This window comes from Ambystoma mexicanum, chromosome 5q, assembly GCF_040938575.1.
Source record: "Ambystoma mexicanum isolate Mex_15411 chromosome 5q, UKY_AmexF1_1, whole genome shotgun sequence".
NCBI classification, from domain to species: Eukaryota; Metazoa; Chordata; class Amphibia; order Caudata; family Ambystomatidae; genus Ambystoma; species Ambystoma mexicanum.
This window is the reverse complement of record NC_090933.1, coordinates 417,148,277-417,163,561: the sequence shown is the minus strand read 5'-3', so window position 1 is coordinate 417,163,561 and position 15,285 is coordinate 417,148,277. Positions and strand designations below refer to the sequence as shown.

Sequence of the window (15,285 nt, the reverse complement as noted above, 5' to 3'; positions counted from 1 at the left end):
AGCAACGAGTGCTTAACCGGCTGAGCTATCTTACTGGCTAACACCCATCAGAGGTCGGTTACCTGAGTATCGACTGAGGCATAATAATCACAGTACCTACATGTTGGACGGACCATTCATGAAGTGCTACATAAAGTTAAATATCTATCTGGATTATCACAGAGACAGGTTTTGCTAAGTTTCCATTTCAATTACCAATGCATCTTTCCTTTGTTTTTTTTTTTTTTTACAGCGCTTGCATTTCCTGGAGAGACAGGTTTTAGATGTTTTAATAGTAGTATTGAAGATTTGAGGGACTAGAACACCTGTGATTGGTGTAATGACAATCATTCACCCTTGTATAAAAACTCTGCTGCCACTGACCATTCATAGTAATGTACCCCATTGACTGCAAGGTTGAATGGATGTAAACTAGACTGTGCATAGTCCTCATTTTACACACTGTTTTTATGTTTAAAGTGTCAAATTATAAGTGTACAGATGATGTGCCTCCGCATGATTATACACACAGCACAGGAACTCTGCTAAATACAATTGTGCAATACTGGTTTGCTTTCACTGGGGGGAAAAGCATAATTTGTTACAAAATATTAGTTCTCAATTGCAACTTAGTTTTCCATCTTATTAATTATACAATCCTAAAATTCTAGGAAAATAAATAGGCACAGTGCTTCTGTTTGCTCAATGAGCATCAACACAGCATAATCTGAATGGAAAGAAACCATTCCTTTTATCCCATGTGCAGTTTCTTTTTTTGAAAGGCTTCAGAGAAATGCATCCTGTTTCAGAATTACATCCATGTAGATAAAAATCAAAAGAAGCCTTCTGGTTTTTGTCAAGTAACCCGACCTTTGCACTGCCCTCTGCTCCAAGCCTGTGTGTAAATGTACACAGGAAAATAATAAAGCTGTCATATTTACAAGATTTTCATGCGTAAAAAGTCCTGGTGCGCACCTTATCTGGAGGCCTGCATGCCCTGAAGTTCTACGTGACCCGCACAAAGAGTTTTCGGAAGACTTCACAACTGTTTGTGATCATGAACTTTGGCCCTGTGAACCATGGGAAGCCTTGTCCAAGGCTTCCATTGCAAGGTGGCTCTCCGGCTGCATCGCACATTGTCATCGGTTGGCGAACCAACCGGTGCCCAGCCATCAGAGAGCCCACTCCACCAGAGCGATCGCTTGCGATATAGGCGTTCCGTTCTGGTGTGCCCCTGCTGGACATCTGCAGGGCTGCTACGTGGAGGTCCACGCACACCTTCACAAATTTCTACTGCGTTGATAGAGATTCCAGGAAGGAGTCGATAGTTGGCCAAGCAGTGCTATGCAACATGTTCGCTTGAGATGAGCCTGTTCCAGAGGTAAGAGTTTATTTTATTTATTTTTTTATTTTATTTATGATTTATATAGCGCAGATCCACTGACCCTAGGGCTTAAGGGCGCTGACTTACACGGACAACAGAAGGCTAAAAGCCACAAGAGAAATGCTGAAGCAGGAAAGCTGACGGTAGGGCCATAATAGTGTTTAATTAAACAAGTAGGTCTTCAGGCCTTTTCTGAAAACTGTGTTAGAGTTTTCAACTCTCAACTTATTGGGCTGATTATTCCAGGCCGTAGGTGAAGCAGAATAGAAAGCTCCCACCTTAGCCTGCAACAGTCTACAGGCCGGGGCAATTAGCTGGGGGTGACTATTTGATCTAAGACTGTATTTACTCGTCTTAACCCTTAATTCATCATTAAGGTAGATGGGACCGGAGTTTTTCATACAGTTAAATAAGATGGACAAGAGCCGAAAGAGAATGAGTTCCTTGCTTAGAGTTAATTGCTTCTGTTGATCCTTGCCTTCTCCTGTGGTTGTGTAACGTTGTACTGCTATGTATTCGTTATTCGTGAGCATGTGAATCCATGCCAGACCCATGCTGGAGAAAAATAGTTACAGGTAAGTACCTTAAACCTCTTCGCTTCGGTGGGAGGCAAAGCAGTGCGCATCGAAAGAGCTCACAGAGGAGGCCGGGCTTTTTCAGCAGGACCAAGATCAATAATAGTGACGTTTTTGAGCTTCAAAGAAAAGTCTGAAGTCCTTGTGAAGGCAAAACAGGTGCCAGACGTATTACAAGGAGCCAAAGTGAAGATTTTCCAGGACTTGTCAGCCTTCACTCTAAGTAGGAGGAGGGCGTGCAAACCACTCACTACCTGGTTAGCGGAGAAGTTACTGAGATACCGTTGGGGCTATCTCTTTGATCTCTCATTCGAGCTGAAAGGGGAGGAGTATCGTGTGGTCACTCCCGAAGAAGCAAAGCAATTACTTCAACACCTAATAAGTCAAGAGGATAGGAATCCAGTAGGGCCTAGCCAGAAGCTGACAGGCTGCAGCAATGGTGAAAGAGGTCCAAAGTAGGGAGGAAATATGCAAAACTGAGCCCTGTGTCTCCCACAAAACCTCTGTGAGAAAAGGGAGGTTGTTAACCATGCGAAAAAGACTTTCACACACACACTCCATTAAGAAGATAGAGTGACAAAGCAGTATAGCTACCTGGGTTGAGGACCTTACCCCAGCGGCCCTCTAAGTTAGGAGGGCATCTTCTCATTTTTGACCTAGGTCAGGCACAATGACCGCGGCTCCATCATGGGGTGGTTGTTTACCAACAGTTTGTTCGTTTTTTTTTTTTTATTATTATTTTTTTTTTTAGCAACATTTTATTAGGTTGTACAAATCAGCAATACATCAACAACAGCATTGTGATCAATAATCTCAACGTTCAGCAATATACATTCGTATGGAAGATGAGTTATTAGTCGGATTTAGGCAGAACTCCATTGTCCGATACTATATTTGAACTTGGTGGATATATCAGCACTTATAGGTTAGGTGACTCTAATTTAAGATTATGGGCTGGTCACTAGAGGGGGCTGCTTTGTAGCCATCTGGTGAGTGGTGGCCTTCTGGACAGAGCCGGGAATCTAGTTGCATAGTCCATGAAAGGATCCCAGATGTTCATGGATTTGGTGAAGGAATTATTTCGGATCACTGTTACCTTTTCCGCCACCGCAATGTCCCAACTTTTGGACCACCATAATGCTATTGAGGGTCCTTCCTCATGTTTCCATAGGCGGGCCATGGCAATTTTCGCTGCGAGCCAACAGTTTGTTCTTTAGGTTTAAGTTGGTTAATTGTTCAAGGGAGAAGGGAGGGGGAAGGTTACATGCAGTGGGACAAGCAAAAGAGGGAGTCTCAAATTGCAAAGGGTACGACTAATTGGGGGAAGGTGAAGGGGATGAGGATGCGAATTGGGCAGAGCATTACTTGAAGATGACAGCATCAGGAAGGAGTAAAGTAGAGATGGGAACCTTGAAATTTGCCACTCTTAATGTCAAGGGGCTTAACTCCCCCACTAAGCAATCTTTGCTAGTGCGGGAAGTTGATGGAGCTGATCTAAGCTTGCTCTTTATTCAGGAAACCAGATTAAGGAAAGGGGAGGAAAAACACTTAAAGGGGAAGGGAGTAGGTCAAACGTACTGGGCCTCAGCTGACCACAAAAGAGGGGGGGTGGGTATGATCCTGCATAAGAAATTTAAGTTAGAAAATCTGGAAGTATTGGCTCTTATGGAGTGGGGGCTTCTGGTAGTGAAGGGAGAATGGGAGAGGCCCCCAGTCACGTTGGCTGCCATATATGCACCCAACCAAGATCAAGGACAGTTTAATAAGGAGGCCCGCTCGAAAGTGGTGGAGGTAGCTAGAGGTGTTGTAATAATAGGCGGAGATTTTAATGTGTGGGTGATTCCCCAATTAGATAGGCAAGCCACCCAAGCGATCTCTAAAATCCCTCATAAAGAGGAAATGGGTGAGTTTCAAAGGAGCCTAGTAGAGACGGATCTGGTGGATATTTGGAGGATGGTAAACCCAGACATAAAAGAATTCACGTTTCGCTCCGGGGTCCATGGAACCTTCACTAGGATAGACTACCTGCTGGTGAGTAAAGGGGCAGCGTCTTTTATTGAAGGTAGTGCAATTCGCCCCATAGGGTGGTCTGACAATGATATGGTCCTGGCTACGATGGAAATAGAGGGAATTAAAAGGCGCGGAACCAAATGGAGGTGCAATGAGTTCCTCTTGAAGGACAGGCTTTACTCACAAGAGTTGGGTGAGGCGATTCTGGAATATTTCCAGATTAATGAGGGTGGTGAGATTGGGATTGAGACAGTCTGGGAGGCCGGAAAAGGCAGACTGGAGAGGACATATGATGAGGCAAGGGGCTCTGCGTAAAAGGGAAAGCAAATTACAGGAAGAGACAATAAGAAAGGACATCCTAGGTCTAGAAGAAAAATTACATGCGCTGGGTTCATATAAGGAGGAACATCTTGAAGCGCTCGCTCAGAAAATGGAAGAACTTAGAGGCTTGTGCAAGGGGGATGTCTTGAGAAAGCTGGCGCTGTTAAAACAAAAATTTTATGAAAAGGGGGACAAGGCGGATAGGATGCTGGATAACAGATTAAGAGCCCAGAGAGCGGAGAGGTGGGTAGGGGCGATTAAAGCAGAAGCAGGAGGGGTGATGCACTCCCCAGAGGGAATAGCTGACTAGTTTGCGGACTACTATGCCAAACTATACACATCAGAAGGGGACAGGGATAGATTGGAGATGGGGGAATATATACGCAAAGTGGGGCTAACTCGGCTCACGGTGGAACAACACGCCCTCCTAGAAACCCTCATTAACCCCCAAGAAGTTGAAGCAGCAATCAAGCGCCTCCCCCCTGGTGGGGCCCTAGGTGAAGATGGATATCCAATGGGAATTTATAAACACTTTGCCAGCCTCATATATCCTCACCTCGCTGATTTGTTCAATCATGTGCAGAGTACCGGAAAGGCGCCACCCTCCTTCTCAGTAGCTCAGGTTGTGGTTATCCGAAAACAGGAAAAGATCCTACCCTGTGTAAATCATATCGGCCAATCTCATTATTAAACACAGACGCCAAGATTGATGCGCGAGTGCTGGCCACACGATTGGAGGACTTAATGCCACGCCTGGTCAACCCAGATCAGGTGGCCTTTATCAAGGGGAGACAAGGGTCAGTTGCGATGAGAAAAACCTTGGACATAATGGACCACTCCAGAAAAGAGGCGGGAAATCATGTTCTCCTAAGTATCGACTCAGAGAAGGCTTTTGATTGGGTGGAGTGGGCTTTCCTGTGGGCCGTGCTTGAGGAGATGGGATTCGGACAATGCTTTCTCAGAGGAGTGCAAGCAATGTAAGATAACCCAAAAGCCAGAGTATCCCCAAATAGATGCTCAAGGGAATTTAGCTTTTCCAGAGGGACCATACAGGGATGCCCCCTATCCCCACTTCTCTATATCTTATCAATCAAGCCCCTGGCCAATTGGATAAGGAAGAGCCAATCCATCCAGGGAGTTAGGGTGGGTTATAAAGAGTACAAAATAGCCTTGTTTACTGATGACATCTTGCTCTACATCTCCGACCCTAGCACAGCAATTCCCTATCTGATGACAGTAATGAAAGAGTTTGGGAAATGGGCAGGGCTCAAGGTGAATGCAGAGAAATCGTCCCTCTTTGCTTATGCAACCCCAATGGGCATCAGAGATGAAAGTGCATTGACCGAAGGTATTCCCTCGACACAGCATGAGTTGGTATATCTGGGGATAAAAATCGCCAAAAACGCTGAGGACCTCTATAAGGCTAACTTACCCCCACTGATGAATGAACTAGGAAAAGACCTAGAGAGGTGGAACAAGCTCACGGTATCCTTGTTGGGTCGCCTGAATGCAATAAAAATGGTGATACTACCCAAAATCCTGTATCAATATCATATGCTGCCCACCACTGTCCCCAAGGAGCATTTTATTGAACTCCGACGCATGTTTCTGAAATTACTCTGGCAAGGGAAGACGCAGCGCATTGCTTACGACACCCTAATACAGCCAAAAGAAAAAGGAGGTGTTGGTTTGCCAGACCCTTATACCTATTATCGAGCGGCGCAGTATCGTGCAATCATCCCGCACTTGAGAGGCGACAAAAAAAAGCAGTGCGTGGCCATTGAAAACTTTAGACTTAGGCCGGTGACTCTCTGCGAAAGGCTATGGGCCCCAGAAAAAGCGTTTCCCAAGAGTGTAATAAATCATGTGGCAATGGGTCCCCTCATGAGACTTTGGTGGAGTGAGAAGGCAATGAGAGGTCTGACAACCTGGAACCTCCCAGTTGAGCTGTATCTGGCCCCCCCACCCCCTCGACATAAAATTCAGAATCCGGTCAGATATCAGGGATGGTACGAAGGAGGCCTAGAAACAGTTGGGCAGCTTATTAAAGAGGGAGGATGTCTGAAAATTCAGGAGCTAGAAACGGCGCTACAACAGGGCCCCTTGAATGTGTTTATGTTCCTTCAACTAAAGGGAGTGCTGACCACTCGACCATGGAAAGAGAAATTACAAAGAGCCCTTACTGCGTTTGTGAAGATACTCAATGAAACCCAATCAAGCAAAGGCCTCACCGCATGCCTTTATAGGACTCTGATGGCAGAGAAACAAACTAATCTTGAAGATCTAAAGGAAAAGTGGGGAAAAGATCTGGACATGCAAATGACAGAGCAGATCTGGGGAAGGATATGTTCAGCGGCACAGAAGACGTTGACGTCAGCACAATATAAATTGAATGCTATTAAATTGCTGCATAGGTGGCATTACAACCCTGTGAGACTCTCCAGGATGTTCAAGCAAACAAGCCCTCTGTGCTGGAGGAAGTGCGGAAGCGATGCAGATTACTGGCATATGTGGTGGGCCTGCCTGAGGGTTCAAGTTTACTGGTGTGAAGTGCTGGCCTGGTTTAGAAGCGTGGAGGGAATTACCAGACCTCTCAACCCTAGGTTTGTCCTGTTCGGCTTGCTTGAGGAGGAGGGGCGCCTGGCCAAAGCTCCCCACATGACTCGATTCCTGTTACTTGCTGCCAGGTTTTGCTTCACAATAAACTGGAAGGCTGAGAACCTTTCCACAGAACAGATTTGGGCCAGGAAAGCCCGAGAGTTGTTTGAGATGGAGAATATCACTGGGCTCATTCACAAACTATCCCCAAGTAGAGCAATCGAGTGGGCGCCCTTCCTCCAAGCATAGAAGTGCCCTACGAGGTAGGGGGTATGTTACAATGGTTTTATCCTGTTTACTTTTGTTTTTAATTGAGCTCGAGTGGGTATAACTCTAATTCTCTGTTTACTGCTTTTATGTATGACTGTTCTCGCTCGGAAAATGTTCAATAAAAATTATTTTGAAAACAAAGTTACGTGAGGATAGCCAAGACCCTCCTAGTCACCCATGTCTGAATGGCGTTTGGATGGGCGCAGCAGAGCTAAACTATGAACTAAACGTGGGTGGATTGGGTTTAAGGAGATAGAGAATTATGTGAGATGTTACAGTTCGAGTTTTTGTCGTTAAAGGTTGCTTCATTCTTATGGCAGAGATGTATGCAATAGTGTTTGTGTTCTATGTGAGTGCAGGGTGTGTGGAATGAGCCTGTGCCTTCTGCTAAGTTACGAAGGTGCGGTTTGCGAGGGGGGAAATGGGTTAGCTGTACAAACAACAATGTCTACGTCCTGGGTTCTATCTATGTACAAAGAGCAGTGCTTCATTTCACAATTTGGTTAAATGCAGAATGTGGCTACCATGCACAATTAGGCTACATGCAGAATATGGCTACTGTGAGACAGGCATGGTATCGAAAGAGACAGACTTAAAAGTAAGTTTGAAAACTTTTGTTGTCAAAGTTTCTTTGGTAGGTGTAATACCTAACTGACCCTAACTCTAAAGGGGTTGTTCCCTCAACAGATGTTTCTAAGTGCCGTCTATGTCCGTAACTCCACAACTAAAGTATGTCTGTGTCAAAACCTATGCTTGCCCTCACTCTTAGACAAAACATGTGTTCTGGGGTCTTTTTAAAGACGATATGGTGGCTCAAAAAGAAATGTAAACCACAATGTGGTTTCAGGTGGCCTTACCATTGGGTGTAGTTCTGCCAGTTTAAAAAAGATATTGCAACACAAAAATGGTTGCCCTCAAAACCTACCACGTAGGGTTTTTTGCAGCAAATAAAGTTCACAATGTCTGTGGGCAATCTTGGAGTCCCTTCCCCAAGCTTTACTCCTTCCAGTTCCAAATAAGACACTGTTCTTGTCAGGCCTCTCAGCAAAGTTCAAAAATGTCTCTGCCGACCTCTTGGGGTTCCCTTCCCCAAGCTTAGGCCCCTCTGGTCTCAAACAAAAGTTCACACAGTTCCTTCCATGCTGCAGTTTCAGAGAATTTCGAAAAGGCTGGGCTTTTGCTCCACCCCTGCTCGACCACTCTGACTTCTGACCCCTCTCCTCACGCTTTGTATCTTTTCTTATGCCTTGTTTCACTTTCCCCTTTCTTTCCACTTTGCAGTGCACTCCTGCACGTTCTTTCTCTTTGCTGTGCCTCTTGTACACTCCTCTTGCTTTGGTGTGCCTCTGGCACACTCTTTTCACTCTGTCGTGCACCTTTGCACCGTCTTTTCTTTCTTTTGGGTCGCTCGCACCCTCTCTTTCTGGGTATACAGTCTTTTCACTGAAAAATGTTTCATTGAAAGATGTTTCACTGAGAAAGTTTCATTGAAAACTTCTTTTCATCGGAAAAATCCTTTCAATTAATTTTTTTCCTATCTAAAATATATGTATGTTTGTCTGGGGTAAAGGGTTAAATGTGGAAAACTGGGGTGGGGGGTTGGGTAAACCCCCATATAAAAGAAATAATAAATATATTTGGGAATTTTTGGGGTGTTTAAAGGTCTTATTAATTGGCTCCCCTTCCCACCCCCCAAACTGTTACTTTTGAGTCTCTCTTTCGATACCATGCCTGTCTCACAGTAGCCATATTCTACATGTAGCCCAATTGTGCATGGTAGCCATATTCTTCATTTAGTAACCGGTAAATTCAGTATACAGATTTACAGTGAAAAGTGTCATTAATCTACATTAGGTGAAAACGTTTTCACTGAAGCACCCTCTTTGCTTTCCTTCAACTTTCAGAAGCACTATTTCTGTCTTTTGGGTCACTCGCACCCTCTCTTCTGTTTTTCAGTATTTTTGTGTCGCTCGCACACCTTATTTTACTTGATTTCCTTTTTCTATGCCTCTTTCCACTTTCAAATCTCTGCACCCCCTACAGCCACACGCACGCCATTGGGTTTCTCCCTCTTGCTACGAGACTCACCAGGATAGTGCAGCGCTGGCAGGCAGCTTCTTGGGATCTGTGGGCCGAGGTCAGGGTCTCACCACCTGCCCCTCAGACACCCTTTGGACGGCACACCTCCCAGGGGAACGAGCACTGTCCTGGACACGACCAATAATTACCAACTCTCCTCATACCGGCTCCATGGAGACGCAGCGCCCCATCACCACGCTGCAACCCTCCAGCCACACAGGGTCAGTGTCTCGGCATCCAGCACTCCTCCGGACTTCCAGTCTTCTCGTGCTGCATCCTCCATGTTCCAACCAGCAACCCCAGCCAGCTCGTCCTACTTCTTGGGCAGAACCACACCTTTTATACCCTAACTGAGAGTCAAGTGGATTCAGGTGTGAATGATCAAAGTAAAGTTATGTAATGTGGTAGGCCTCTATCTGCTTCTAACTATTATGTCTATGGGTAATCTTCACTGCTCCCGGTCGCTTTTCCTCATCCCAGTACTTGTAAATGGGGTCATGGAGATTGAATGGGATTGGAAATATCCCATAAAAGTTGAGGGAGAGGGTTTTAGGGTATAATGGGGAAGGGGGGGGGGGAGTACCATGTCTCACCCTTGGGCATTCTCCTCCCAATCCCCCCTGGCCCTCCGCTCAGGTGATCCTCCTTCGCTTGTCCATCCCCAGGGTCGGGATTCAAAAGCGATGTCCTTTCCCTGGCTAACTGAATAGAGGAACCTGGGGGAGTAGGCGGTAGAACACCATCAGGTTTCTCACACTACTTTACATTAAAAGGCTAAATGCAGAATATGCTACCTTAAACCTCGGGGCTAAGTGCACAATATGGCTGACCTATCCAATTAGGCTAAATGCAGAATATGGCCACCTCGCACAATTGGGCTAAATGCAGAATATGGTTACCTTACACAATTGGGCGAAATGCAGAATATGGTGTTATCATATTAACCTATTTTTATTCCTGGAAAGAGAACCTGTAGAGGGCTTGAGAACAGTTTGGAACTGTATTGCGAACAGTTGAGGAACTTTGAAGGGTTGAGCTGGAGAATGAGATCCATGTGACTGGGCCATGCAGAAGCCAAAGACTGAGGCTATTGCTCCGGCCTCCTTTTTCTGTTATGTTTTTTCTTAAGCGGCAGGGACAAGTTAGATATGCAAGAAAGGCATGCTAACAGTAAGACAAACAAGTGACCACAGTTCAAGGGTGTTTATTGAACTTCAACAAGGGTATGATAAATGCCCATCTAATCTTAAATCTACAGATGGAAGCAAGCTATGACCATCACACAATAACACAGTCCTAGTGGTGTCTTGTCAAAATAAAAGGGCCTATACTTTAAAAAAAAAAAACCTATTGCCAATCCTTACCTCTAAATACAAATGTAGTGGTAGTGTTTTATGAATAAGAAAGAAGTGTTCACAAAAATGATATGTCAGGATGTTCAGGCCGTTGGCCTCCCATTTTCAGCACGGGACAAGGCAGTCTACTGGAGCATAGCACAATCCCTGGCTTCTTTGGCACAAGGATACAGTTCAATCACTAGCATCAGGGCCTTCTGTGCCCAGGTCTCTTGATTCAGACGGCTTAATGCAACAAAACAAAGTTATTTTACTTTTACAAATACTCAATTGAGGTGACTATTCACCCTGAATCCCCCTCAGCCGGGCTCAGATCCTTTTATACAGTGATCGTCACTTTGGATCCCCATTTTCCGGGCTCAGACCCCTTTCACAATGTTCATAAAATATTCTTTCTCGATTGACTCCCGGTACACCCCAAATCCCCCTCAGCCATGTTCAGATCCCTCCTCTTACATAATTAGTCTTCCCTCAGCCGGGTTCGGACCAATTTCAGTTAGCCTCAACTATCGAAGACTTTGGAATGTGCACAGGGTTTGGCTTGAACCGTTGCAGGACCACTTTGCTTTCACAATTCCTTTTTACATTTGCCACCTTTCAGTTGGATACCTAACAGAGACCTTCGAATGAGCACCCATGAGGTGCCGACCACTTGGTTTACGGTATCTATCTTGGCTTCAAATGTTCAGTCACTCGTCTGCTGTTTAATTATATTTGCGTTGCTTGTCAAATACGCTTCACACACTGTTTTCTTCCGTTTCCTCCGTACAATGCCGCTTGCAACCTTGGCTTTAACACAGACTGGTCTGGTATCAGTCTCCCCAACTCACCGGCTCTGCTGACTTTACTGGTGCTGCTTTGTTGTAGAGGCCAAGGACAGTACTACGGCGGCAAGCAATCCTCTCCACCTTGGCTATTGACACGGGAGAGCCCCGGGTACCTCTGACACACAATGCAGGTTTCTTCAGCTTTGATTCCGGGTCTTATGTTTCTTATTCTCGAAGGCTCATGAAAGTAACGGTCTTTCTCTGAAAAGGTCAAGGGTACTTCCCTCCTTGCAACCCTCTACAGTCTTGCCGTCTTTCTCCTTGTATTAAACTGCCATCTTGGAACAGCTGCTTCCTCGTGTGCTTTGCCTTGCACAGAGTGTGCTTTCATGCTCCGCCTTTTATCCGTGTGGGGAAGTGTGATGGAAGTCAGGTGTGTGTAATGATCAGTAATTGCCTGACCCTGCCTGACAATTGTATTGGGACATGTCGGGTATACGGCTAGGGTGTTTCCTCTCACAGTGATCTGTCCGTATTCATGTTAGAAACTGGGGCGGGGCAGTTGAGTTCCTAAGTATCCTACCTGGTAGGATTGGGAAAAGGTGTTACAGGGAAGGGGATGTGAAGGGGATACCGAGTCTTGCCGTCCGGTGTCCCATTTCCATTCCCTGAAGACTCCTCATCCAGGTGATCCTCCCGTACTGGTCCACCCCCAGGAACTGGATCCAAAAGCAATGGCTTGGTCCTGGCCACCTGGATGACAGATCCCCGGGGACTAGCGGGTGAGACACCTTTAGGTTTCTCACAGATCATAGATTTGGACCAAGAACTGTTTCTTTTGTGACTTTGACAAGTGTCCTTTTTAGTTAGTTAGGCAGCGAACTTCCCTCATAGCAGTAGGGCTAAATAGGCATTTTCTTATTTATTTAACTAAAACATCCTTAACATGGCAAACTTTAGTCAGAATCCTTCTACTGGGTCGCCACACTCCCCGATCTGGGTACCTCAGAGTCTCTTCCCCACTCTTGGGGATCTGCTCCTTCTCAATCCCCACTGCAGGGTTCTTTCTGCGTTTTCCCACTCTGGGACTCTCCTCTTTCTCACTCCCCACTCTGGGGCTTCTCCCTTCTTTCCCCCTCAGGGGTTTGTCTCTTTTGCTCTCCTCCGGTTTCTTCCTTCCCTGCTCTGGCGTTCTCCTCTCTTTCTCGCTTTGCCACCCACCTCCTACCGATACACTGGAGTCACTGTGTACTTGCTTGTATTGAGCAGTGCTCCTGATATGAAGTCTGCTCATCCCTCCTTTCACTTAGGAGCAGCTTACGAGACTCGTCAAATATATTCTGCACCGACTGGGGGCGGCTCCTCTCTTCTGCTCGCTCAGTGTGGGAGCGGGCAGGAGGGTTCTCATCAGGGATTTCCCTTGCCCCTCTGAGGTGCTCTGTTCTCGTTGCAGACTAGGACTGTTCCGGCACATGCTGTACACGGCTGCACTTCCCTAGTGTGCACCGCTAGCCGGAATGCTGTGTCTGCCGTTCTCTTTCCTTTACCAGCAACACATTCTGTGGACATGTCAGGGTAGTTAAACGCCACAGGCAGAGACTCCCTCCCGATTGGTTCCTAGAATGGCGCTCCTCTAGGGTGCTGGTTTAGTCGCCTCTCCACTAGCTCCCATAGCGATTGAGTATAACTTGGTTCAGAAGCAGAGCCAACCCTCATTGAACGGTTTATAGAGATGTCATACCCTCTAGCCCCTACATAACCCATAAATGTGTTAGTGTCTGAAGGTGTGGAGTGGTTGGTGACTTGTGTCCCTCTATGGGGTTTTCCTGTCCCCTAAGGGCAAGCCGCCTCCAAAGGGATCCCGCTTGCCCTGTATCCTAGCACCCAAGCCTAGCAGGATCACCTCCCTACTCCCAAAGCAGGTGACTACCTTCTTGCATTCATCACAGTATCCCTTCTCCTAGCCCCTCATGCCTCCAATCATTCCTTAAGCTCCCCACCCCATGCAGATACCTATGTTCATCCAATTAGACTAAACTAACACCTCTCAAATTTCAGCACAAAAAACACTGAGGCAAATCACTCTCTTCCATTGCCCCCGCCCTATGGAACAAATTACCAGACTACACCTCACAAATCCAAATTCAACACCTTCAAACAATGATCCACACACTGGTAAACTGCCAACCTTCTCTCACAAACCTAACACCACCACCTGCTTCAACCTTCTTACACCTCACCCCCATGACTCCACCCACTTTTTCAACTACATATGCAGTTAGATGCACCAGACACCCCTATGCACTCCCACTCCTTCCACCTTGGTTAACCCTTCCCCTCCGACCCCTTCCCTCCCTCCATCGCCTTTTTACCACAATAGTCTTTACCTGATATCCACTTTAAGACCCCTTAGCACTGTTAGCTCGTCAGTAAACTGCACTTACTCTCATTCCAACCACACCCTCCTTGCCTCACTCCTTCCCCTGCCCATACTTCCCACCCTCTGCCTCTTAGCAATTCTGGAACGTACTCTTTTGTGCATTGAAAGTATTTGCTTACTATCCCTAATTAATTTTCAATGGTCTGCACTTTCTCATACATCCTGGCTACGACCATTTGACTTTGGTGCTTTCAAGCATCAGTCTGAACCCTTTTCAAACTCCCACATTTGGGCACCACATAGAATGGAACACTGCCACACAGTTTCTACTATGTGGCTTGGGGACTTGATCAGCCCTCAGACAAGACTCTGAAATTGGAACACTGTGGAATGGAGTGCACAAGTAGCCTCTTATGGCCAAGTAGCCCAGTGAATGTCCTTCCTTGGTGTCAAAGTCTGGAGTAGTGTCTCCTCTGCACATAAACTGCTGATTATACCGCAGGAGGGCAACTTCTGCAGCTACACCCAGGATTCATGAATGGCATTTAGTATTACTGCTGAGGTGCCAACCAGTTCTTTGTTCGATTTCACCCTAATAATCATTATGTATTTGTTCATTTTGAACTGCATTGTGGTATGTGATGAATCTGGACAATTTGTCCCTTCACCCCAGAGGGGAGTCGCTGCCTGTGAGGCTAGGAAGGTGAGGCTGCTCTGCAAGACCCTTCCTAGGGGTCTGGGCAAGTGGCACCTCACTGGGAGTGACTCCCCTCTTGCGGACAAGGACTCCAAGTACAATGAGGACCTCCATGAATGGACTACATTGTTTGCCTATAACATGGGACTTCAAAAAACGTGTTTGTTCTCATATTTTGTCTACAACTACCAGTGATCATCCTTCCACCCTGTTTCATATGAACGCTGCCATCAAGGAAGAAGGACACAGCCTTTTCGATTGTGATGACATACTTGAACACAGTAAGAACTGTGAATGGAGAGAGATCTCCGATGCAGGGAGCGACTCCTATGGAGGGAAGAAAATAATAGATATGCAGAGGCGAACCTCTGTAGAGGCGTCCTGGAAGGGCAGAGGCACGCCAAGCCACAGAGCCAGCAGTGGCGTAGGTGAAGCAAGACCCGCTAACTGGATGCTACGAGGCAGGTGCTCTGACCGAGCAAGAGGCTCTGGTCAGGAGCGGAACAAAGACGGGAAGAAAAACATCTTCCCTGGTGGTGCGACCACTAGAGCACCGTGGTGGCCCTGGCACCAGGGGCGCTGAGTACGGGGGGCTCTGGGGCCTGAGCCCCCCCCCACCCCGGCAAAATCAAGTCGGGGCTGAGCCCCCGTGGCCGGAGAGAAGTGATGCAGCATCGATGGCTCTTTCCATCGATACTGCATCACTTCTCTCCGGCCGGGTATGATCGTGAAAATGTGCGATTAAGCCCTCCACTCTAGGACTCATTGGTGTATGGTCCTGGAGGGGAGGGCTTAGGCGCAGCGGTATTCAAACTGTGGGGCGCGCCCCTCTGGTGGGCCGCAGCCTCATGCCCAGGGGCGGCGGCATCC

The 15,285-nt window shown here is 46.7% G+C and overlaps 1 protein-coding gene across 1 annotated transcript in view; it reads left to right on the top strand.

Moving 5' to 3' along the window:
• The window catches only part of NPC1 (NPC intracellular cholesterol transporter 1), an 847,233-nt gene that overhangs the window by 321,898 nt on the left and 510,050 nt on the right, over positions 1-15,285 (top strand). The gene's annotated exons all lie outside the window — the stretch shown is intronic.